The sequence below is a fragment of the Amborella trichopoda genome, chromosome 6 (assembly GCF_054954075.1).
Source record: "Amborella trichopoda isolate Santa Cruz 75 chromosome 6, AtrichopodaSantaCruz75HAP2 v2.0, whole genome shotgun sequence".
NCBI classification, from domain to species: Eukaryota; Viridiplantae; Streptophyta; class Magnoliopsida; order Amborellales; family Amborellaceae; genus Amborella; species Amborella trichopoda.
In genome coordinates, this window is record NC_142341.1 from 26718787 (window position 1) to 26743581 (window position 24795).

The 24795-nt window shown below is 41.7% G+C and overlaps 1 long non-coding RNA gene across 1 annotated transcript in view; it reads left to right on the forward strand.

Annotated features, from left to right (window-relative positions):
• Positions 1-1818: 1818 nt before the first annotated feature.
• LOC148781682 (uncharacterized) overlaps positions 1819-24795 on the forward strand; it is a 39152-nt gene continuing 16175 nt past the window's right edge. Inside the window, exon 1 of the long non-coding RNA XR_016058212.1 lies at positions 1819-2040. This is a non-coding gene — a long non-coding RNA (uncharacterized LOC148781682). The remainder of the gene's footprint in view (positions 2041-24795) is intronic.

Consider the following 24795-nt stretch of genomic DNA (forward strand, 5'->3'; position numbering starts at 1 on the left):
TTTTTTAGTGTTTTCTTTTCATTGAGAAATGAAAATGGTATAGTTACAAAGAGGAAAAAAGAGAAACAAAGACTGAAAAAGAAAAATCAAAATATGGCGTACATGAAAGGACTAAAGGGGTTATTTATTTTTTGTATATGGATGTTATAATTATTCTCACTCATTACATTCTCACTCATTAGATGTCAAATTAAATGTCTTGGGTGAGTCATGAAGTTCGAGAAATTTTTTTGAAACTGTCTATTCAATGACATTTTTACTATCATCCATTTTGGAATTTAAGGGACAAGAATGATTGTGACTTCAATGAACAAAAGATAAATGATCTCTTTTGTAGACAATTCTTGAGAATGCTACGTAGCAATTTGCATGACCTCATTGTTCCTTTCTATGTTGACCTGGAAGTATACAACCTCTCTATTATTAAATGAACAAGGATTTTAGTCAATGATTGATGGCCAAAGCCAGCAAATGGTTTCAGGATACGTACACGATGTCCTACCATTCGCTGGCTCTCCTTCCACAACTAGTTGATTATGTTTAGAGGAAAGTTTAATAATCTCTTGCTTAAAAGCTCACTGCTTTGCCTTGTTGATTTCGCATAGATGAATCTGGTTTTCTAAGTCCAAAGGATGTTACCTTGACTGTCTCTTACTATTCCCCCATATCGAGTTGCTTTGCCTTGTTGATTTCGCATAGATGAATCTGGTTTTCCAAGTCCAAAGGATGTTACCTTGACTATCTCTTACTATTTCCCCATATCCAGTTACTCATGCTTCACTTTTCGTATTGCCATCAAAGTTAACCTTTAGCCAGCCTATAGGGTGAGGAATCAATGTAGAAGGTTTGATGTTTTTGGACCTTTTGGCTAGTAAGAATTCATTGGGAATATTTTTAAATTCAGAGTGTATTTATGCCCAGTGGATTACAGTGGTTCTCGTGGCATTTATGACCAACAAAGGCTCCCTCGTCTTACCTTCAAAATTTCTAACATTCCTTTCTTTCCATAAGTTCCAACACAATCTTGCAATCACGATATCACAATTCTCCAATGATGAATGCCATTTTTTGAAAAAGGGAGAGATTTGCCGTGATCAAACAAACATTCTCTCCCTGTGTAGAGAGATAGGCGGTTATCAAGCAAACAAAATGCTGCAATCATAATACCCCTAGAAGTTTTGGCTAATGGAATTCTTAGAAACCCTAATTTTGAGCCTTGAGGACCACAATAAGCCTAGTGAACCACAGTCTACTTAGACCCATTAGGATTGTCTCGAAACTACCCAAAATCTGTCCCAAGCTGTAGTAGACCCCAAGAACGTTGCAACGGTCCAAGAATCACTCAAATATGACATATCATTGAAAAGCTAGAGGCCGGGGAAGATTGTTCTGCCAAAATGATAGAACAATTCGTCCGGCGCGAGCCTCCTCGGGTCAGGCTTGCGCCTCGTAATTTGTAGACACTCCTGCGGCCCATAGTATGCGGGTCGCACCGCGTGTTGTGCTACTCGATGGGCCTGGACACATTGGGGCCTCTTGCAAATCCTATCTTAATTAGGATTTTTAAGTCGATAAAAATTGGAATATTTTGAAGAAATCCAAAAACGGACTCATTCCTAATCAAATTGGAACTTGGAGATTGGTTCCAATATTTTCAGCCTTAACCCTCACCTGAACCTATAAATAGGAAATTCCCTTGAGAATATTAGGAAATTCCAAAAAATTAGGAAAATAGCCTTGATAATTAAGAAAATAGCCTAAAAATTCCTATAAAACTAAGAAAATTCAGGAAAAATCCCCAAAAGCCCTAGACAATCCCCAAAACTCAAAAAATAATAGGAAGTCCCAAAAAGTTTTAAATACAATAGAAATCCATCACCTTTCCTTAGGGAAAACCCACATGTAAGATCCCTTAGCCTTCCTCAACTCGAGAAACATCAAATCTAGAAAAATCAACCCAAAGTCCAGAAACTACAGTAGCCAAATGTATTCATTAAAAGATATGGCGGCACATGAGCAGCTGACTTGAGGGTTCCCAAGGTATGTAGTCTCTCATTATTCTTTTTGAAATTTACTATAGCTTTAATTTTAGATTATTATGTAATTTTCACCTTACTCACATCTCTAAGAAACATTAGGTAGATTTTATAAGCTTTTAAGGTCTAGTAAATGGATTCTAGAGCTGGCACTGCTAGTAGATTTGAGTGACACCCACTCGCTCTATCGATCTAAAAATTTAATTTGTTTCATAAAAAATTTGAGTTGATCTCACCCAGAGATAGATCCAAACTCGTGCCTAAACAATTTGACGCTTACCATGGGGATCTCAAGCTTTAGATCTATGTATTTAAACCACAAAAATCTTCCTGTAAATTCTAGCAGTATTTTCTAGAAAAATAGAAAGGACATAGACAGTGATCACCGAAACTTTCATCCGAAAGATTCCATAAGTCAATTCAGAGCCCACAACATGATGCAAACCGCATCGACTCGTGCAGGAACTGTACAAGCCGAGTCAACTCTCACGGCTTGAGCCTTTGTAGCTCGTGCTGTACGAACACCAGAAATGTTTTAGGCCATCTCGTTTTTGGCCTTGTCATGACCCTCTGTAATTTCTATGTTCTCTGATTTCTGATTCCAGTGACTTGAAATTCCAAAAAATATAAAAATAATATCGCGCTTTGGCCAATATAGATTGGGTTTTCTCTTATCCAGAATCTACGATTAAATTATTACCAAAAGGTAATTCTGACCATTGCCCTTTATTGGTGTCTATATCTAACTTACCCCCTAAATATTTCACCACATAGAAGAAAGTACCATGTTTCTTGGATATCATATTTAATTCTTGGAATGGAAGGGTGGGGGTAATCCCATGTATAAGTTTGCTAGGAAGTTAAAAAGACTGAGAATAGATCTGCGTCACTAGAATAAAAATTCTTTTGGTTATATGGGTGCTAAAATATCTGGCATCCGTCGGTATCTCTCTTCTCTTCATGATAGTCTGTGTAGCGATCCATCTAACGAGGCATTGATGTTGGAGAAAAAAGCCTACACAAGTGAGCTGCAACAATTATTAGCCCATGAAGAGAGTATTTGGAGACAGAAGTATCGATAGACATGGTTGTAGGATAGGGATTCTAATATTAAATTCTTTCATCTCTCTAATATTGTCAGAAGAAGAAATATTAGGATTTTTTTACTAAAGAACCAAAATGGGATTCCAATTCCTTCTCATGGCCAAATTAGTAATCATATCTTTGAGGACTTACTTGCACATGAATGTAATGTTGACACCCATTTAGTACGCTAATTCTTACCTCCTTCACAATTCAATATGCAGCAATAGAGCCAACTTATTAAGGATGTCACCCTAGAGGAAATTAAGGCTTGTATATGGAATATGGCGAGTGAACGTGCCCCTGACACAAATGGCTTCATAGTTGAATTCTATAAATTCAGCTAGGAGACGATAAAAAACGATCTATTTGTGGGACCTAAATGACTTCTTCAAAATAAGTAAATTCCTAAAATAAATAAATTCTATTTTCATTTGTCTTATTCCTAAAGTCAATTCTCCTACTGTAATGAAAGTCTTTAGGCCAATTAGTTTATGCAATGTCTCGTATAAGCTCATTAGCAAAATCTTCTCTATCATATTGAGGGAATTTTTTGATACTAGACATTTAACTTTTTTGAAAGAAAGACTTATTACGAACAATATTTTAATGACTAATGAACTCATTTCTTTATGTTACAAGAACTCATCCAGAGCTAAAAATGCGCCTACAATTAGATCTAAGTAGTGCATATGATAGAGGTTTTTGAGAATTCACAATTATCAGGCTGCATACTTTGGGTTTTCTAAATCTATTTATCTTTTAGAATCAACAGTGTATTACAACACCGGCCTTCTTGGTATTTCAAAGGCAAGAGAGGCTTACGACAAGGTGTTCCTTTATCTCCATATCTTTTTCTGTTGGTTTTGGATTTTCTTAGCAAGCAATGTGGTGTCTCAAGGAATTCTTCTTTTGCCTTTTTCTAATAGTTGTGATCATGGGGTTTCACATGTGTTTTATGCTGATGATGCAATCATTTTTTATAAAGCATTTAATTTAGCTGTCAAAGCTATCATCTCAGTTCTTTGATCTTTTGAAAAATACCACGGGGCAAAAATTGAATGTATCTAAAAGTAAATCCTTTTTTTTTGGTGCTTCATATGATTTTGAAGGAGTTGGGGTTTGGTGAAGGATTTCTCTCGGTAAGATATTTGGGATTGCCTCTTTTCCATGGGGATTTAAAACATAGTCATTTCCACACCTTGTTGGGAAATGTTTTTGGTAAGATAGGTTCTTGGCAGGCTTTGTCTTTATCTTATGCAGGTCGCTTGCAGTTGTTGAAATCGGCACTTAGTTTTTGGATCTTATCTTTTATCTTGCTTACATGCAATATGGTTGAAAGGTTGTGGGGGGGTGCTAGGGATCTGTGACATCTCAGAGTTCAATATGGTTGGCATGATAAAATTGGCATGGAAAATCCTGTCTAATTTGTCCTCTTTAATAGCTTGTTTTTTTACGCACACGTGTTTAAAAAATTCATCTATATGGGGTGTTTATAAGAAGTGTTGTTGTTATTCTTAGCAAGGCATTCAGATGGGCCTTTCCCTCTTGCGTCACAATGTCCAATGGATTATTGGGGATGGAAAATCAATGGATTTTTGGGAGGATCCATGGTTATCAGAGAAACTGATTGTAGAGTCTTATGAGGATCATTTTCATAGAGATCTCGGCACACTTACGAAATCCAAGGTTGCAAATTATATACAGGGTTCTCCACAAACTTGGCATCTACCTTCTCCTTCATTTGGTCCTTTACTAAGAACTTGGTGGTTAGATGCCTCGATCTCTCCCTTCGAGTTGGGACGACCTGGTGGCACGTGTCTCGGGTTTCAAGGGAAGGACTTGAGACCGCTCTCTCGGGAACCTTGCTAACGAACAAGGGCAGATACACCAACCGGTGAGAGAGGAATTTATTGTAAAGCGGAACGCATCTCACATGGGTCCGTGATTCACTCAGGCTGACTCACGTGGGCACCCTGTTAGATTACGACAGAAAGCCCCCTAGGCCTACAACAGGTCCAAAATCGCCTCCCTTGACCCGTACTCTTCTGTTTCTGCAATCACACATACATGGTTAATTTTACAAGACAAACGGGCTAAGGGAACCCACCTTTGTCTTTGGGCGAATGCACATAGGCATGCACATTCAAAGGAAGAAGGAAAGAATAAGAGGATAGAGATTGGGGTGATGAAAGGAGAAAAAGCGATATAATAGAAGAAAGAGAAGAGAAGAATTTGACCGAGTGGCTAGACTGACACAGTGGCTAAACCAGTAAGTGAGTGACCTGGCATGGTAACAAGATGGATACGGTAACTTAGATTGACATGGTGGCAATACTCTCGACGACAGAATGAACACTAACCGGCCTGGCTTGATGGCTAGCCTATCGTGGCAGCAAGACGTGCATGGTTACTCAGACGGGTACGACGACGATACTGCTCGACAACAAGACTACTATGGCAGTGCTAGACTTAACGTCCCTTGGTCAAATGAGAGGGAAAGAGAGAAAGGAGAAGAAAAGAGATAAGAAAGGAAGGAGAGATAAGAGAGAAGAGAGAAGAGAGAAAGAGAAATAAGAGGAAAAAGAAGAAGAGGAGAAATAAAAAGATGAGAGATTAAAAGCGAAGACGAGAAGAGAGAGAAGAAGAAGAGAAGATGAAGAGAAGAAGGGAATAGAAGAGAAGAGAAGAGAAAAGAAGAAGAAAGGATGAGAAGAGAAGAAAGGAGGGAAGAGAGAGGAAAGAAGAAGAGATGAAAAGAAGGGAAGTAAGAAGAGAAAGGAGAGAAAATGGGAAAGAAAAAGAAGAAGAGAGAGAAAGAAGAAAGAGAAGAAAGAAGAAAGAAGAAAGAAGAAAGAGAAGAAAGAAGAGAGAGAAGGGAAGAAGAGAGATGAAAGAAGAGAAACATGGATGGCAATAGGGCTCCGCTGTCCATGACAGAGGAGAGAAAAAGGGAAACAAGAATGGACGGCGATGAGTCCCACTATTCATGACCGAGGAGAGAGGACAAAGATAGAAGCATGGATGGTGATGGGGTTTCATCGTCCATGACAGAGGAGCGAGAAAGAAGAAGAAAGCATAGACAACGATGGGGTTTCGCTGTCCATGACTGAGGAAAGAGAAAGGAAAAGAAAATATAGACGACAATGGGCCCTGCCGTCTATGACAGAGGAGAGAGAAAAGAGAAGAAAACATGGATGGCGATGGGTTTCTGCCTTCCATGAAAGAGGAGCAAGAAAGAAGAAGAAATCATGGACGACGATGAGTTGCCACCATCTGTGACTGAGGAAAGAGAAAGGAAAAAAAAACATGGATAGCGATAGGCCCCACCGTCCATGACAGGGAGAGAGAAAAGATAAGAAAACATGGACGGTGATGGGTTATGTCGCCCACGACAGGAGGAAAAGAGACAGGAGAGATAAAAGAGAAGACACGCGTGGCAATAAGCATCGTTGTGCATGTCAGAAGGGACTTAGGCACGACCCCACCTGCCGCTTAAGGAAAGGGCCCAGATCCAAGTCTTTATCAGAGAATAGAGGGAGAAATGTCGTGCGCGATGATGAGCATTAAGAAAAGAAAGAGGATGTCATGCTCGGCGATGGACACCGCCGTGCATGACTGGAGAGAAGAGAGAAAGAAAAGAACAGAGGGAATATGAAAGAGAAGAGAGAGAAAGGAAGGAAGAGGGAATGCGAGAGGAACAAGAAAGAAGGAACAAGAAGGAGAGAGGAGAGAAGAGGTGAGAGAAAGAGAGAAGAGAGGAGGAAACATATGAGAGAAGGAGAGAGAAAGAGAGATGAGAGGAGGAGAGAAAGAGAGAGATGAGAGGAGGAGAGAGAAAGTAACCTTCACCGAAGGGTACCAGACTTTTTCTCCTCTCTCCTCTTTGTCTCTCTTGGACGTGACCCTTAATCAAAGCTAAATCTCAATTTTTATTGATCAAAATGAAGGTCCTTTACAATGAGGTATAAAATTGTATTTATAGACTTGGGCCCAAAACATGGGTGGATGCCCAAAATTTGACCTAATTGATGATAAATATAATTTATTTGAATTAAAAAAAATCTAAAAATGGGTACAAAATGACGGTTTTACCCCTGCCCTACAATACATGGAGTTCCAAAACAATCTCTATTGCTACCCTAAAACATGCGTGATCTTCCATGGATGATTCAGGGTTGCTTCGGCACTCATTTGGAAAAAAAAAAAATTGCTTTCTTGTTGGGCTAGGCATGATGATCAATTTGGTACCAACTTCGAACCACGGATCGTGTTTTTAGGCCACGATCACGCAACTTGAATTTTGCACGAATTTTAAAAGCTTCAGATTGATAGTGCACTCATTTCTTGATGTTTTTCTTTGATTTCTTCACTGAATCGCACTGAGCATGCCATCATGATCGCATTGTAACAAACGCAGCTCGATTTCATGCCCAAACGAAGATTTCACCATCTTGGTTTTTTTGCCGGATCTTGAATTCCAGTGGCCGAAATATGTAGCAACTTCAACCCCTTAGTGTGCCGAATCTAACCGTTCATCACACATGGAGTTCAGACCAGATGTAGCCTCGGACCTTACGTACGCGATGGAACTAGTTTCGCATCAATCAGCTGTGCGAACGCCGTAATATGGCCACTCGAGTAGGTCGTGCTATGGCTGATTTTCCTGCAACTATATTCATGAATCGCCAATTTCGCTCTAGTTTTCCTCCCTGCTTGGGTATTGTCACGGGGAGTACCACATATCAAAACGCTTGTCTTAACGATACAAACACGCTCCAAAATGTTTGAGCCTGATCCGACCCAAAATGAGTGAGATACGAGTCTTCAAAGTTGTTGCTCGTGACTGTGCAAACCAGTCTCCTTTAATGGAGATTGGTGTATGGAGGCCTAATGGAAATAGCGTGCAGCCTTCCCCTTTTTAATGTTTCACCCATAACTTTGTCCTGACACGTTTGTTTAAGCCGAAACTTGAACGCTGGGGGTTTTCGACTGTGTCGGATCCAATGGCAATAGTCCCACAACCATTTGACGTACAAGGTCCATTTCGGGGTGTTAGAGGCTGATTTTTCTGAAATTTTTTCTGTCTCCACTGCCTTAGACATGTCGGATTGTGACGAAACTTGGTAGGTGGCCTTTTAAAGTCCTTGGAAAAATTTCACTGTATGTCAGGGCTTTATTGACTGGCTTCTCCTTTATTCTGCATCGGGGACCCAAGGTGCTGAAAAATGTGTTGACACACTTGGAGTATCATAGAAAGGCTCTGGAAGGAGGTGGAGGCTTTTACACTTCTTTTGGCACCGCATGTGGACTTTCTCATATGGATCCACTCTTCTAATGGGTTATTTTCGGTAAAGGAAGCTTGGCAGTTTATGCGACACATGGGATTTACCCAACATACTTTTAGAGAACTACGGTTTTCAAAATGCCAACCTAGGGCAAAATGGTTTTCTTAGTTCGCTCTTTATCATCATCTCCCCATCTGCTCTCTTTTATAGTAAAGAGGCATTGTCTTGCTTGAATGTGATATTCATTGGGGATATGGAGATCGATTACGTGACGATGTGGTAAACATTCACTCCAGATTCATCTATTGCATCTACTATGAGAAATTGGATATCTTTTCTATTTAAGTTAGAGGATTTCTTTATTTTTCATGGTAGTTTGCAGTGTTTGGGAGGAGCGTAACCGTCATACATATCAAGGAAAGGAGTGTAGGTGTGAAGAAATAGTAAGAAGGATCACTTGCCAATTAGTAAACTTGTAAATATTAAAGAGTGGTTATATCACATGTCAGAGAAGGAAGTAACAGATAATTTGAAAGTGGTGTGGTGCCTACAAAGGACTAAATCCGTCACTCCGATTGCATGGACATTCCCAAAGCCTAAGCACTACAAGTTTAACATTGATGGATATTTTATTCGAAATCCAGGAATAGAGGGTTGTTTGGGAGTCATTAGAAAGGACGACATGTATTTCTTTGCTGCACTTGCCATCCCTTTTGGTGCGGCTTCAAATAATTTGGCAGAATTTCGTGCCTTCGAAGCATGTGTGGATTTGGCTACTCGGATGGATTGTTTCCTCTACAAATCAAAAGGGATTCCTCTCTACTGGTACAGGTCATTCAGGGAAACTGTAAATCTCTATGAGTTCTGCACACAATAGCTGCTAATTACCGATATAGACTTGCAAACCTCTCATGGTCGATTTGTCATATTTTTTGTGATGCTAATATGATGGTTAATGTCGTTGCCAAAAAAACTAGAATTTTTTCATATGTAACCATTTAACGTGTTAAGCCTCCTGATTTTCTTTCCCTTTATTTACTTCATGAAGTGGCATACCTTTATAAGGTTGTAAGATAGTGAGCTGTACTTCATTTTGTTTAATAAATAAAGAATGAGTTGGGGACCTTCTCCCTCACTGATTTACCAATGAAAAAGAAGAAGAGAAAATGATAAGAGCTAGGTTTGATCAAGCTTTTTTATTTAGATTAGATTAGATCCTTTTGGATCTTATCTATTCTTTTAATATTATTTGGTTAGATTAGGGTCCTTGATCTCATATATTCTTATCTTATTAGATTAGATATATGAGATCTTTATCTTTTTGCTTTATCTTTATCCTTTTGCATCATTAGACTAGGTTGAATGCATCTTGCTTTCCCTTGATCACACCATTACCACCCACCACTTGTGTGTTGATTTTTCACACACTTATCACACACGATTTACATTTACCCAAAGAGTTTTCAAATGATTTTCTAAAATGTCCTATACCAACAGTTAAGTCATGTGGGCATTTAGTTTTGTGGTGAGACAGTTGGGAGCACGCTAGTGCTGAAACGAGTATGCAAAATTCTTGACCACAAAACAAACCCACAATAATAAAGCTCGAATTTTGCAGTTGACTTGTAGCTAAGCCTTACGTGGGCATCCAGCCAAATCTAGCTGCATTTTCAGCCTTTTCACTAGTCAAGTAACCTTGACCAGATCTAGCCTACCTATAGTCTATTAGGTCAAACCAATTTCAAGAATTTTCTGCCTGCTTACTTTGTGCATCCTAGGACTAGAGTCATGTCAGTGGTCCATGTTGACTCAGATACCGAGTCCACCGCTTCCAAACCCTTTAGGCCAAGGCAGCCCATTTGGCCTTATGGCCCTATCCCTTAAGCATGCCCTACCTCGGGTTAGTCCAAGACTAGCTCTAGTGGGTCCATAGTCTTGTGCCCCAGGCTAAACCTAGAGAGCTGACTTCCCACTCAACTGAGCTCAACGACTCAAGAGGTCTATATGGCTTGAGCCACCCTGAACAACCAGGACGTCAGGTATGGGGTAGGCGACCCCACTCCCTGAAACATAAGAAGTGCACATGTGCATAAAAAATATGAGACCCAGGATTGCGATACCCTTGCATATGTTCAATCCCTGCACTTTCAGTAATATGGTTTCCAACGCTGTGAACCTTGAAAACCTCATGGAAATTTTTGGAATGGGCCCCAAGCCAATAATCATAAGAAGGGATTCTGACAAAGGCAAGCCCAGTGCTATGCAAGCAAAAACCACTATGATTACATTCATCGTGGCACAAGGAGAGAGAGGAAAGAATATACCACCTTCCAAGAGTTATGACTCTATGCAACCATCCGGACGTGGGCGAGGAGGGCAGAGAGGTAGACAACGTACATTCTGCGAACGCCTTGAAAGAGAATATTCCTTTGATAAGGATCAAGTTCCAGAAATATTGAAAATTCTCTTGGCGACTGGAACCATCACACTCTTTCCACCAAAGTACCATGATCAGGTCGGTCAGACTGATCAACCTAATTACTGTGTATATCACCAAATGTTGGGACATGTGGTGACAAATTGTTTTCCCTTGAAAGATATTATTGAGAACCTAATCACAGAGGGAAAGCTCAAACCAAATGAGTAAGAGGTGTCAGTTTCTGAAACCGTGGCAGCTAATGTAGTCTCTTTTATGACCAACGAATACGAGCCCTCGTGAATGATGAAGGCTCCTTCATATCAGGAGCCTTATGGTTTTGATAGGACCATGGTGTCTGACATATACAACCAGCTGCTTGTTATGTGACTCCTCGCCCCTGTGAGAAGAAACATGACATCAAGAAGGAAACCTTCCTCGAAGGGTACTCCGTATGGCTGATATCACGATTCTCGTACACACAGTTTGGAAGATTGTTGGCTTGTGAAGGACTACATACAAGAGAAAATAAACAACAAGACTATATTCGTTGATCATGCTCCTCCTGAATTCCATGTGCACCAAGTCCCGATACTAGAAAAACTTGAAGGATGTCTTCATTTCGAGCTCTTTGACTTATGCTCAGATTATTTGGGGACCTCAACTCTTTAGCTGACATTGAGGAAGTTTCAGACAGTGGCTAGACTACCTATATGAGCCGAAAGGAGTAGAAATGAATGCAATCCAAAGCCCTAAAAAGATCCGGTTTAAAAGCATTGGAAACACACCATTGTCTCAAACGCTGATAACAGAAGGGCATGAAGAAGTGGCTGCCCCATCCTCTTCCAAAGGCGCCAATAAGATAAATAGAAAACAAGCGAAGGAGGTGAACAAAGTCGCTAAGCCAACTTTGCCCCCTTACCCCACTTGTGAGATTTCATGCTAAGTCCTTTAATGGAAAATGACCTTCATGAGAAAAAGGAGATAAATGAAGTCCCCGAAGAAACTTGTAATGTGACGTGGGTGGTGAAAGCCGACCCATATCCTCAAGTCATGCAACTTGCATTAAGGTCCAGAAGAAGGACTGCAAAGATAAAACCACCTAAAGACGTTGTGCCTAAGAAGGTCATGCCGGCTGCATAAATACATGTTGAAACTTCCAATGGTCCTGAACATGTAAAACATTCCACGGATAGAAAGATTGATGACTATAATGTAGCGTCCCACTTGAGAAGATTACCGGCTTCCATAAGCATCTACAATGCTTTTATGCTATCAAAAGAACTGCGGGCGGCTCTGATACAGGTCTTGTCATCGCCATAAGAGTTCCAAGCTAAAGTCGATTAGGCAGAAATTGACCCGGCAGTCCTGGCTGTTGCTATGCCGGTCAATTTCTCAGATGCTGACTTATAGTTAGGAGCAAAGCCTCATAATCACCCCTTGATGGCAGTTGGAGTCCTACATGGCACCAACGTCAATCGAATAATGATAGACAGAGGATCGACAGTAAATCTACTTCCTTTAAGGACATTGAGGACCGTAGGGATGGATATCAAGAACGTGCAGGAAGGGCACATGATAATACAAGGCTTCAATCAGACTAGTCAGCAAGCCATAAGAAGCATCAACTTGAAGCTAAGAACTTGGGAGTTGGAGGCTTACGCACTAAATTCTAAGTCAGCGAAATCGAAACTTCATATAACATTTTATTAGGATGTCCTTGGTTACATGACAATGTCATCATCCCCTCTACCCTCCACCAGTGCTTCAAATACTTCCACGAGGGCAAACGATATACGTTATATGTTGATCGAAGACCATTTACCAAAGTGGAGTCTCATTTCACAGATGCCAAGTTCTATAACCTCAAAAACTTGGATACCTATTTGGTGGAGATACCAGAAAGTGAGAGTGATTCTGATGATAATCGCTGAATTAGAGAAACCTTAATAAAGGTCTTGGAAGGCTTGGACATTGAAGCCAACACTCGACATCTCACTTTGGTGGTACTAGTGAAGGTTGAATGGGACATATTGTGCCATGTTGATGATGCTTTGATCAGCCCCCCATTGAACACAAAGTTCAAGAAAGGGCATCAAGAGAAATATAGGGCACTCCCCTTGAAATATGGAACCTCTAAGCCACAATGGAAACTATATAACCTCAGGCTTGTCGGAGCACGAAGAACATGGATTATGACCCAACCACCAATCAAGGCTTGAATAATGGGAAAGGAATGGTGTCTCCTTTACAAACCATTCAGAATGCGTCTCATGGGAGGTCTAACACTCAAGGATTTGGGTATACTATAGCCCTTGAATCTGTCTTGAAGAGCATTCATAAAGGGAAGAGGAAGGTCCAATGTGTTATGACATTTGCGAGCAACCATAGTAGCCCTAATTCCAATGATGAAGGCGAAATAGAACCTGCCCCCCGAAAATTGGAAGACAGAGGGCAAGCCATTGTTGACGAGCTGATCGAGATCGATCTGGGTGGAGAAGGTGATCACAGAACCAACTTCTTGAGTTTGTCCCTGACTCAAAAGAGAGGGAGCAATATGTAGACTTCCTTCACCTTAACCGTGATGTGTTCTCATGGAACTACCACGAGATGACATGGTTGGATCCCACAGTAGCTACTCATCATCTTGTTGTATATCCTAACATCAAGCTGATAAAACAACCTTAGAGGAATTTGCATCTCGATATAGCTCTTCGATAGAAGCCGTGGTGAATAAGTGAGTGACGGCTAGATTCATTAGGGAAGTGATATATCCCAAGTGGCTGGTTAATGTAGTACCCATCCAAAAGAACAATGGACAGATAAGGGTTTGTATAGACTTTCTCAACCTTAACTCTACCTGCCCCAAAGATGATTTTCCTTTGCACCTTACAGCACAAAATCGAAGCGATATGTGGATGTAGATCACTATGATTTGACACTTTAAACTGATAAAAATGAAATGAAAAACAAGTAGGACAATCGAATTCAGATCTGAGGCCAGATTTGCCCAGAAACGAGCAGCTATGCCCTAAGATATGTGGCGGAGCCAGCATGATCCAAAGCATAAAAAACACAATTTTTTAAAGAAAACTAATCAAAATAAGATCAAAATGAAATTAAAACAGTAAAACAAAGGACGAAAACTATACCAAACTGGGCCGGATGGCTCGGGACTCTCGAACCTTCTAGGGCTCGCCCGTATCAGTATCAGCGTCCTCTTTGCCTCTCTGATCTAGATATTGACTAGCAGATCTGTGATGTATAGGGTGAGTGTGCCCTGGAGATGGTTCTATAACTAGGGTTGTTGTGCCCTAGAGATCTAGGCTTTTGGCTTAAGGTTAGGGTTTCAGGAAGCTAGGTTTTTGAAGCTAACTCTTTCCTAGGGTTTAAGTCTTTTTGGAAGAAGTCTGTCTCCCTCCCATTTCTAACTTCATCTGCCCTTAAGTAGCCACGAAAAATGGAAATACAAGGGCCCAAGACCTGTTGGAAAGGATATACATCCATAACCAACAAATCCTGAGTCAAACATATCTAAATTTGGGGCACGGATTTGGGCGGTATGGGTCATGTAGCCTTGGAGGCATGGGTCGTGTCGTCTGGGTGGCTACGGTCGCTCAAGGCTGGGGCGACAAGGGTAGTGTCGCCTGGGCGGCACGCCCCATGTTACACAAACTAAATTTGGACTAAATTGATATTTTTCACTTCTAGTGTGTTCTTCAGCCTCTTGTAAAGTTACCAGAAAAAATTTGGGTCAAAATGGATTTTTTTACTATTTTTAATGATTCTTTTGGTAAAATAAGGCATTTGCAATATGACTTGAGCGACATGCCCTATGTCGCCTGGGAGGCACGCCCCATGTCACCGAAACCAAAACTTGTCCAATATGATGCTTTTCAATTTGGATACCTCTTGTGAAGATCTCAGAGAAAATTTGGGTCAAAATGGATTCTTTTACTATTTTTAATTATTTTTTCTGTAAAATAGTGCTTTTATTGGATTTCGGGTCAAAACAAGCATCTGCTGAGTTTTGGGCTGACAGAATGGTTTCGGCTCACAGGGTAAGTTGTGTGACCTATGTATTTTGGGTTTACTAGGCTAATTTAATCCTAAAGGTCTGAGAAAACCACAGAACTTTCCAGATTAAAAGCGGGGTGTCTATAGTTGCCCCTCCTTGGCACACATGTCCTTCGAGGGACAGGAGAGTGGCAAAGAAGTAGACACCCTGTTGTTCCCTGTCTTTCAAGGGGCAGGCGCACTCCTGTCCTTCAAGGGCCAGGTGAGTAGCAACAGTAGGCTCTCTGATGCTTCATGTCCTTCAAGGGACAGGAGAATGTCAAAGATAAATGTCATCCCAATGTCACGTGCGCAGATGGCACACCAACTATCCCTCCAAGCCATTGCACTCTCATGCTCACCCACTTAGGGCATTTTCATACTAGGGTTTTCGGTGTGAGGTGTCGGTGAGTTACGCAAGCTTGAAACTCGAGGTGGATTTTACAGCCAAGCCACTTGACCTCGGGGTTTTCTCAATTTGAAAATTTTAACCTTGGAAAGTTTGACGTGTTAGCTCGGCTTTTTAATGTCGCACGAGTTTAACATGTTAGCTCGGCTTTTTAACGTCGCACGAGTTTGACGTATTAGCTCATGTTTTTAACGTCGCACGAGTTTGACGATCTGAATCCTGGTTGGCAGTTTAGGCTCATGCCACCGTAGAGCAAAAGATTTTTCTAAAATTGGTTGGCAGTTTAGACTCATGCCACCGAGGAGCAAACGATTTTGAAGCGGGTTAGTAGTTTAGGCTCATGCGACCGAGGAGCAAAAGATTTTGGAATTGGTTGGCAGTTTAAGTCATGCCACCAAGGAGTAGAAGATTTTGAAATTAGTTGGCAATTTAGGCTCATGCCACCAAGGAGCATATGGAATTTTTTGAATTTTTTTTTTTATTTGGAAAGATTGGTTTAATTGAAAAAAGGTTTTTTGGCAAAAATATTTGGGCGACACGAGGCGTGTCGCCCTCACAGGCTGGCCGACACCAGGCGTGTGGCCCATTTCAGTTTTTTTTATTTTTATTTTATTATTATGTTTTGGTTGGGAAACACTAGGTGTGTCGCCCATAAAAATGTTTTCAATTTTTTTTTTTTTTGTATTTAGTGTTTTACCCCTGTTGTGAGGTCCTTCTCAACTTTGCCCTTGTTATGGGGAGTTCGAAAAAAACAAAAAAAATTTATTGCCCTTGTTGGGGGGTCTTTGCTAAGCTTGCCTGTAAGTTTGCAATTTTATTCATCGAAGCATAATAGAACACTTTCTTTACGCATACTTTTCAAACTAAATATTTACAAACTCAGCCCCCTAGTTGTAGGTTTATATCTCGAATTTCAGACAATTGGGTCGTTGTACGCACACAAAGGGATGAGCTTTCCTCATTTTGCCTCAAGGGATCCAGTAGAGAGAAAAACGATCTCAGACTAGCCAATATCATCATTGGCGAGGTTCATCCATCTCTGATGTGGTAGTTGGTAGTTATACTCATACAACCTTGGAGTGTCTGGTTAGTTTCAAGCGTTCATAACAGGCATAGGAAGTTGGCTTCGAGAGCGAGGCCAGTGTGACTAACAGTTTAGCCTCTTATAGTGATAGAGGAAGTCCTTTCTAAAAGGGAAAACTTTTTGAAAATGGATGATTTTAACAGTTAAATTGAAACAACATTTTTGAAAGGGATAGGCCTTATAGTTTTACCACCTGTGGCCCCTTTGGTGGTTCATTTTCTTTACTATGTTTTACCCAAAAATGATGAAAGGTTTCCCTTGCGGGATTGTGAGAACTCAAAAATCACGAAGTTGTCTTTTCACCTTTGGAGCTTTCATCCTCTGCTTCGCGGATCCATAAAGAGTCCTCTGGATTCTTGTCAGGCTTTCCTCTTGGAATGTCCCAACTTTTTCCATGGTTCGTCGAAATCACTTTGGTTTTCCAATCATGTCACCAGCCTACATCTTTCTGAGTTGGTTCTATTGTGAACCTGCAAGGTTTAGGAGGAGTCTTCATCCTCAGGGTCTACTTGTGCAGTATTATTGGAACTTGCAAGTACTTGTTTGTACTTGAGTGTTTTGCATCGAAAGGTCCTTCTTGGAGATTGTTTTATTCCTTTTACCCATGATGCCTCTTCAGGTTTTCACCACGTCTATTTTTTTGTTTTTTTTATTTTCTTTGTGACGCCTTTTCAGGTTTTCACCACATTTTTTAGCCCGTTATGGGTAGTATTTTCTAAGATACATTGCATTAATGGTGTCGTTGAATTCGTACCCCTCTTGATTTTTTATCTTAGAAGAATTGCCTACATGCACTCAGGTAAGCATGAATGGCCCCTCCCAAGTAGGTTTGAACTTGCCTAAAGGGTGTGGATTTGCAAGAGTGTGGAAGATTTTCTTGAGTACCATGTATCCTTCTCTGAATTGTTGAGGAACAACTTTTCTTTGGTATGCCCTTTCGGTTCTACGTTGGTAAGCAACGATATTTTGTGTTGCTCGTAGTCGTTTTTCATCCAAATTAATGAGGGCAGTGATTCGTGCTTCCACCTTTTGTTCGTCACCTAAATTTTTATGAATAAGGATTCGGAGAGATGGTATCTCAACCTTGATAGGGTAGCACTGCTTCCATACCATACACCAATGAGTATGGGGTCATGCCAGTAGAAGTCTTCTCAGTTGTCCGGTAGGACCATAGCGCGTCATTTAGCTTTTCGTGCCAATGTTTCCCGCCTTCTATTATTTTGTCTATGATTCTGAGAAATCCTTTATTTGTGGCTTCCGCTTGTCCATTTCCTTGAGGGTAGTAAGGTGTGGAGAATTTATGTGTTATCCCAAACCTTTTGTACACCTTAGTGACCTTTTCATTTTTTAGATTGGATCTGTTGTCAGTGATGATGGACTCAGGAACTCCAAATCTAAATACAATGTTATTCTTTATGAAACGGGCAACATGTTGGCCTTCAATTTTAACAAATGATGCGGTCTTTACCCATTTGGTGAAGTATTATGTAGCCGTTAATATAAAACATTGGTTGTTTGAGGCTCTCGGTGAGATCATCTCGATGATATAAAGACCCCACATGGCGAAGGGCGGCGGTGTTGAGTTGAGTGATATGGACGGTGCATGGATGAGGTCTCCATAGAGTTGACATTTGGGACACCTCTTAACGAACTTCCAACAGTCTTTAGCCATGGTAGTCCAGTAATAGCCTTGGCACCTAATTTTTTGAGCTAAGGCGGCCGCTCCAGAATGACCTCTTTAATTGTGTAACTCAATTAATACTTGGTCAATTTCTGGCTGATCGAGACACCATAGAATGATGTCATCGAAGGATTTCTTGAACAGGAGATCGCCTCTTACCAAGAATCCCATCAAAAACCTTCGAAGGCATTTCCCTAGTTATGTGTTGAAAGGTGATTTTCTTAAAGTATGGAATCATCTTTTCCACCTTTTCTTGATAGGGTTTGAGTTTTTCTTCTTTCACCCTCCAAATCCCTTAAACTTGGTTTATGATGAGTAAGGAGTCACCAATCACTCATATTTGCTGGATTTTCATTCTCATGGCATTCTCAAGTCCAGCTATTAAGGCTTCATATTCAGCTATGTTATTGGCACATGAGAAATTCAACCTAATGGCTGTTGGCATTAAAATTTTCTCGGGTGAGCATAGTATGACTCCTATACCTGACCCGTATTCGTTCTTTGCACCATCAAAGTATAGCTCACAAATTGAATCCTCAATTGTGAAGAGGTTCTCATCAGGGAGATCCGTGTTAACAGGAATATTGTCTAGCAGTACGTGTTCAGCTAAGTGGTCAGCAATGACTTGTCCTTTGAACGATTTTTGAGTGACATACTCAATCTCGAACTCTCTCAATAGCATTCTCCACTTCGCCAAATGTCCATTGAGGACTAGCCTCTCCAATAGGTACTTGAGTGGGTCAATTTTTTATATGAGCTTTATAGAATGTGATAAGACATAATGTCTTAGTTTCTGCATGGCCCACACAAGTGTTAAGAAGTGTTTCTACACATCCGTGTATCTTGTCTCATAATTTACCATGGCTTTGCTGATATTGTATATCGTTTGTTCTTTTCCATGGTCGTTATATTGTCCTAACATTGCCCTCATAGTCTCGTCCTTTACTGACATGTATAGGACCATGGGTTTATCTAGACTAGGAGGACTAAGTATGGGAGGTTTTGTGAGGTACTCCTTGATTTGATCGAACGTTACTTGGTATACATTGTCTCATATGAATGGGGTGGCCTTCTTAAGGAGTCTATTGAATGGTGTGCACTTATTTACCAGTTGTGAAATGAAATGCCTTATGGCTTATCTGCGGCCTTGAAGCCCACAGATTTCTCTAATGTTCCAGGGAGGAGGCATTTCAATGATGGCTCGTATTTTGGATGGGTCCACCTCAATGCCTCTTTGGCTCACTATAAAGCCTAGTAATTTGCCAGATTCAACTCCAAAGGCACATTTTGTGGATGGAGTTTGAGTTGATGTTTTTGGAGTCTTTCAAAAATAGTTCTCAGGTTGGTGAGATGATCAGACCTGGTCTTTGACTTGACCAGAATGTCGTCGACATAGTCTTCCATAATTGTATGGATTAGATCGTAGAAGATACTAGTCATTGCCCATTGATAAGTTGCTCCTGCATTTTTGAGGCCAAAGGGCATGACTTTGTAGCAGTAGGTTGCTCATTGCATTATGAATGAAGTCTTGGTTTGGTCTTCTTCTGCCATGAGGATCTGGTTGTAACCCAAGAAACCGTCCATGAATGACAACATCTCGTGCCCCGCAGTGTTGTCGACCAAGGCATCTATGCTTGGTAACGGGAAGTTATCCTTTGGACATGCCTTGTTGAGGTCTCGATAGTCGACACACACTCGGATCTTCCCATCTTTCTTGGTACGACCACTATGTTGGCCAACCATTCTGAGTAATCGACAGGGCTAATGAACTTTCCCTTGAGCAGTTTGTCTATTTCTTCTTTAATTTTGAGCTCAAGGTGGGCCTTTTGACATCGGACTTTTTGCTTTACAGGCTTTGCCCCTTTGTTGAATATTAGGTGATGTTGCCCCAATGTGGGATCTAGCCCTGGCATATCATCGTATGACCAAACGAAGACATCGCAATATTCCTTGATAAAGGAAATCACATTTTCCCACTCCTCAGAAGATAAGGAGGTTCCAATCTTGGTTAACCTTGGGTCCTTCTCAGTTCCTAGGTTTATGTCAATCATCTCTTTGATGATAGCCATTGGATCACCATCGAACCTCTTCTTGAATTGCTCAACATGGGAAGTAAGTTCCTCAAGTTGAGAGATTTCTTCAGACTCTTGACGCTCTTGATCTTCATTTTGGTCATCCAATTCATCGCCTTGGGTATTATGCACCGTTATTAGGTTATCTTGAGTGTGCACCATTTTTTAAAATTATTTGCCATTATTATCAGCTTTATCATGTTTTGAATTTTCCTCGGTTTTTGAAATGTTGCAAAAGGTATCTCTTATGAGACTCGCGAGAGAAATGTTGGGTACCGGATGCACAGGGCGGTTTCATGGCCACCATGCGCCTATCCATTTTTTGGCACCGGGACTTAGTGGTGTCGCTGGTATGCTTCCAACGATTCTTGGGATAAAGGAGTGATCGACCACGTCCATTCCTGAGTTTGAGTAGGCCGATGAGCATGCTTGGCTGTGTTAGAGTCGATTATACATACCTTCAAATCCAGGTCAGCAAAAAGGTCTTCAATTTCCAGTTCTTATGTGTGTTGAGATGTAGAAGAAGGGTTATTCCCTATTGGGGAATCAAGGATCACCTTTGGCTGTTTTGAAGGACGGGCATTGAGAGGATCGAGGCTTTGAATGCCCCCTGATATGAAGCATGCACGGCTTGAAGGCTTTATCCGGCTTTGAAATACGGTGAGAGTACACTTGAGCCCTCTTCGATTCCCTTTTCCAGTTTTGGCTTCTGGGGATGCAGAAATCTCTTCCTTTACGCCTTGCTCTTGACTTCCCAGACCATAACCAGGTTGGAAGCCTTGGGAGAGGAGCATGTGCCAAGCTTCGAGGGACCCAAAACCATATCGATGTTGAGATTGAATAATGTCCTCCATCGACGTGGAAGTTTGCAAAATTTGAGGAACAGGGTCACCGGCTTCTAGGCATAAGGTGGCACAATCAGCTTGCTTGAAGGAAGCAAGCGGGATTTCCCCGAGCTCGACCCCTACGGCTAGCTTTCCACTATGCGTGCTAGGATTAAGAAAAGAAGGGGGGGTCAGCACAAACCTTTTGCAATGCCATTTTTTGTTGGAAAATTTAGGCATTGATGTAGCATGGAGGCGACCACGAGGTTTTCATGGAGCCAGGGTCTTCCTAGCAGCATGTTGAAAGAAGGTTTTATGTCCAAGACATAAAACTTTACCAGTTGAATGGTGGGGCCAATCTTGAGTGTGATAGGCAATATGCCCTCAACCTGCCACTTGGTCCCATCATATGCAACGATAGTTAGTTGGAACAACTCAAAATCATCTGAGCTTTTGCCTATCTGCTTCACCATTTTCATAGAGCATATATTCAAGGTTGCCCCATTATGAACCATCACTCTCCTTATCTCATATCCTTTCATGAAAATAGCGATATGAAGAGGTTGGACGTGAAAGTGATTGACATTAGCTGGGATGTCATTGTCCGTGAATATGATTGGCATTGGTGCCATTAGTTGGTTGATCATCCTGCACAACTCATCCGGTTGTGTGTTGCTTGAGATGTGGGTCTTAGCAAGAACCTTTTCAATTTGCACTCTATGTGCAGGTAAATTCGCAAGCAGCTCCAAGATGGAGATTTGAGCCTGGATATTCTCGAGATGAGTCGGTAGATCATAGGTGGTTGCGAATCCTTGAGTTCTTTTATTAGGTTCATGATCCGCAACCCTTGCTGGTGGTTTGGCTGTTGAAGTGGCTCCCATTATTTCATCAAGCGTGTCTGCCATCAGTTGGATGGGTTTGAACATTGGACCTCTTTGGGTTAAGGGATCAACTTCACCACCCTGGAGCTCGATAGGGTCAGCCCTAGCGAGAGTAATAGGAGACCTCGGGGTGTTGACCCCTTGTTTGAAAGATGATCCCTTTTCATTAGCTTTGACCAAGTCAATCTCGAGGGCATCATCTTCGTCATACTGGTCCCACTTAAGAGGATCATCAGAGTTTGGGGACGAAGAGTTTCCTCTAAGAAGACTCAAAAGATCTTCTTCAACTTCTTGAAGATGATGATCACAAGCAAATATGAATTGGTTGGGATCATCTTCTTCGTCTCCATTTTCAATCATGTGAATGATAACATCCTCCTTTGAGTTACTTGGAGCTCCTGATTCTTCGATCGTTGTGGCCGTATTTTTGGGGAGCGGGATTGTGAAAATACCCATTTTTTGATAGGTTCTTCAACAGGTTGATTTATAGGTCCGACAGTGATGTCGCCCCTATTAATCAACCCTTGAATCACCCGCTTCAAGTAGAAACAATTTTGGGTATCATGGGCGCCACTTGCACCATTTGTTCTTATCCTTAACCTCAAATGGTGGTTCAGATGGTGGCAAGAGTTGAACCATGTTTTTATTCAAGAGTAACTCTAGCAGCTTTTCTAATAGGTTCTTGAGAGAAGTGAAGTTGTCCTCTGGCCTTTGATTGTTATTTTGAGCGTTAGCTCTAAGCTGACCCCTTCAATTTTGATTCCTATTATTGTTTTGAGTGTTGAACCGGTCCATTAACAACAATTTTGTTAACCTGACCAAAAGCTTTCTCCTTGTCGTTACTCTTATTTTTATTTTGGGGAATCGTGATGGGTTTGTTATCGGGCCTAGTGCTGAGGGGTGTCCCTCTTGCCCTTTCGTGTCGCGCCACCCACTCGATCATGGAGTCGAAAGAGTGAGTGATAAGTCCCTGGCTAAAGAAGGTCCTATATCCAAGAGCTGCATTTTGTAAGGCCATGGAGATTTTAGCCGGCTGCATTTTGTAAGGCCATGGAGATTTTAGCTAGGTCCGTAAGTGGACATTTGATGACTCGCATCGCCGCCTCACGGAATCGACCTATAAAATCCTAGAAGGATTCTCATGGGTTTTGTTTGGATGCTCTGAGCTCACCTAGGGAAAGAGATCTTGGTGTCGACCCACGGTAATGAGAGACGAACTAGTTGAACATTTCATCTGGAGTTATGTATGGTTGAGAGGTCATTATTCTCCTATGCCAGTTTAAAGCCTCATCAGTCAAAGTTTGTGAAAATAGGGCCTTCAACTGGTTAGGCCTATCTGGCAAGGCTCGAATGGAGAGGAGGTACGTGTTCACATGAATATCTGGGCCATTCTTCCCATTGAATTTGTTTTTAAACTCTGGGATGACAAACCCAGGGGAAAATTCTTCCATGCCTCCAAGGGTCTCCTGAAAATAGGCCTTTGGGGTAGGATTTCATGCATACCCATCCTTACAAGCCTATCTTGTATTTTTTTTAAGGTGCCTTCTTGTTGAGTATTCGACATGAGAGTAGGCCCACTGGTTGGTGGGTTCCCAAGTGTAGATTGGTAAGTTGAGATTTGGGGTAGATGTGGCCTTGTATGGGCCTGAGGTTGATGGACCGCGATCACCGGGGTGGTTTGAGACATTTGTTTTTGAGGGGCGTACTGACCCATAGGCATCGCCACCGGCTGCAGAATCTGCACGGTTGGTTGGACCAGATACACAAGAGGGACCGATTGACGAATCAACTATCTTGGCTGTGTTATGGGTTGACCCATGCTATTAGGTTGGTTTTTGACCGACCCATGAACTGGGGCATGAACTGTGTAACCTAAGTCAACTAGACTTTTGAGGGCAGCCTGGATGGCTATCTCGCCTAAGGGTTGGTTTAGATTAACGCCTTGGCTGTGTACAATGTTCAAGACATCGTGGGATGTACTACGGTGGCTCGAGGTTGGGTTAGATCTCCTAGACCTAGGTGAGTCTTGGTTCTGAGACCGTTGCATCTCGGGGTTATCTTGGTTCGAGTTGTGGGAATTGGTGTTAGATGCCGCATGAACTTCTTCCTTGGCACGACTCCTGCTTTGGTTGCCTAAGGTCAGACAGCTCCTACTGTGGCTACATAATGTTCCCTATAGGACAATGCCCAGCCGGACCCCCTGGTTGTTCAATACGTTTCAGGCAGAGCTAACTTTTTGTACCATACAGAGCTCAGGGTTAGGAGTGGATCCTTGAGACTCAGCTTCTAATTGAAGACCTGGACGATGGATAATGGATTGGTCTGAGTTCTGGCCGTAATCCCAAGGGATTGCAGCACACTGGTCCCTAAGTTTGGGAAGGTTCTGTTTAGAGTCAGCCGTGGAGCGGTCATCATAATCGCCTAGGGTAACAGACATGATGACTTTCTTTGGTTGGGTTCTAGAATCTAGGCTTAGGTAAGATCTAAACTTGATGACCTAGGGCAGACTCAGCTAGACTTTAAGGGTAAAACCTTAATTAAAACTAAGGCCAAGACTAGCATGGAATCTAGACTTGCTAGACTCAATGGGTTTCGGTTCAAACCTTAAACTAGGGTAGCCTAGTCTAGCTCTAGAGCCAACTCTAAACTTAAACCTATGCTAGAACCTGGACTAAGATCTACACTAGATGGGTGCGAGTCTCGGCTCGGACCAAGAGTGGGTCTAAGTTCAGACCTGGGTGTGTGAGCTTGGCATGGACCTGGACTGAGCTGGGTGCAAACCTGAGCTTGGAGCTAGAGGATTGTGAAACTCAGAATGGGTGTAGACCCGGACTGGATCAAAGATGGTTTAGGTGCGAGCTCTTGGCTCGGACAAAAAAGGGGGCCTAAGTTCAGACCTGGGTGTGAACCTAGTTTGGACTTGGGCTAGGCTGGGTATTAGCCTGAACTTGGACCCAGAGAGTTT